Source organism: Trichechus manatus, unplaced genomic scaffold (genome assembly GCF_000243295.1).
Source record: "Trichechus manatus latirostris isolate Lorelei unplaced genomic scaffold, TriManLat1.0 scaffold00080, whole genome shotgun sequence".
NCBI classification, from domain to species: domain Eukaryota; kingdom Metazoa; phylum Chordata; class Mammalia; order Sirenia; family Trichechidae; genus Trichechus; species Trichechus manatus.
In genome coordinates, this window is record NW_004444016.1 from 264,281 (window position 1) to 266,182 (window position 1,902).

Sequence of the window (1,902 nt, forward strand, 5' to 3'; positions counted from 1 at the left end):
AACACCGGTATACCCCACAGTTAAAACAATAACAACAATGAAATTGTAAATAAATTCGGAGCTCTGTGTAAGCCTCTCTGCATTGCTTTTGTATTTTACCCACCTGAGATTCTTTTTTACAAATCTGTCAATTTAGTGACAGTTTTTTTTTTTTTTTTAAATGATGTAATAGTAGATAGAATGTAGTGAGATGGGCACTTCCATTACCGCAGGTAGAAAGAGTTAGGCAATATGTAATAGAAATTTTGATGTTCATATTCCATTTATAGAGTCTGTTCTAAGCAAGTAATTGTGAACACAGAAAAAATCTCTTACGATATTAAGATGTTCATTGAAATATTGCTATCAGCGTCAGTGTAGGTTAGTATGGAAATGTTTTCCTAAAATGATAGAACACTATGTAGCCATTAATTTAAATAGTTTGTAGTAAGTTGGGAAGTTACTTGTCATAATTTTAAGGAGAAAGACATGATGCAAAATTGCAAAAATACTTCAGTTTCGCTTAAGTTAAAAAATGTTAGAAGGAAATATCTAGAGCTAGCCATTTTTAGTATTTTGCTATGTGTTAGGAGTGATTTTTCTTTTTTTTATTGTTGTACTTTAAGTGAAAGTTTACAATTCAAGCTAGTCTCTCATACAAAAATTTATACATACATTGTTATGTGACCCTAATTGCTCTCCCTGTACTGTGACAGCACACTCCTCTTTTCCACTCCTGATTTCCCATGTCCGTTCAACCAGCTCCTGACCCTCTCTGCCTTCTCATCTCACCTCCGAACAGGAGCTGCCCATTTAGTCTTGTGTATCTACTTGAGCTAAGAAGCACACTCTTCAAGAGTATCATTTTATGCCCCATAGTCCAGTCTAATCTTTGTCTGAAGAGTTGGCCTCGGGAATGGTTTTAGTTCTGGGTTGACAGAGAGTCCGGGGGCCATGCTTTCTGGGGGTCCTCCAGTCTCAGTCAGACCATTAATTCTGTTTTTGTTTTTTGTTTTTTTTAGCTAGAATTTGAGTTCTGTACTCTGCTTTTCTCATGCTCCATCAGGGACTCTCTGTTGTGTTCCCTGTCAGGGTGGTCGTTGGTGGTATCCGGGCACTGTCTGGTTCTTCTGGTCTGAGGCTGATGAAGTAACTGGTTTATGTGGCCTTTTCTGTCTCTAGGGCTAATACTTTCCTTGTGACTTTGGTGTTCTTCATTCTCCTTTACTCCAGGTGAGTTGGGAACAATTGATGTATCTTAGATGGCCACTTGCTAGCTTTTAAGACCCCAGATGCCACTCACCAAAGTAGGATGCAGAACATTTTTTTAATAAACTTTGTTACGCCAGCTGACCTAGATGTTCCCTGAAAGCATGGTCCCCAGACTCCCGCCCCTGCTACTCTGTCCCTCGAAGTGTTTTGTTGTACTCAGGAAACGTCTTAGCTTTGGTTTAGTCCAGTTGTGCTGACTTCCCCTGTAGTGTGTGCTGTCCTTCCCTTCACCTAAGATAATTCTTGTCTGCTATCTGGTTAGTGAATAACCCTCTCCCTTCCTCCCCACCCTTGTAACCATTAAAGAATGTTTTTTCTGTGTTTAAACCTTTTCTTGAGTTCTTATAATAGTGGTCTTATAAAATATGTGTTCTTTTGTGACTGACTAAATTCACTCAGCATAATGCCTTCCAGATTCCTCCATGTTATGTTTCACAGATTCATCGTTGTTCTTTATTGTTGCGTAGTGTTCCATTGTGTGAATATACCCTTATTTGTTTATCCATTTGTCCGTTGATGGGCATCTGGGTTGTTTCAGTCTTTTTGCTATTGTGAACAGTGCTGCAGTGAACATGAGTGTGCATGTATGTATTCGTGTGATGGCTCTTATTTCTTTAGGATATATTCCAAGGAGCGAGATTGCTGGATCAT

General features: G+C 38.9%; 1 protein-coding gene across 6 annotated transcripts in view; it reads left to right on the plus strand.

Moving 5' to 3' along the window:
* The window catches only part of ULK2 (unc-51 like autophagy activating kinase 2), a 204,981-nt gene that overhangs the window by 33,550 nt on the left and 169,529 nt on the right, over positions 1-1,902 (plus strand). The window contains exon 1 of one of the 6 annotated variants that reach the window (XM_023735526.1): positions 1,181-1,212. The exons of the other annotated variants lie outside the window; for them this stretch is intronic. The gene's annotated coding sequence lies outside the window, so the exon portion shown is untranslated. Of the gene's footprint in view, positions 1-1,180; positions 1,213-1,902 lie in introns of those variants that run through there. 6 annotated transcript variants of the gene reach the window in all.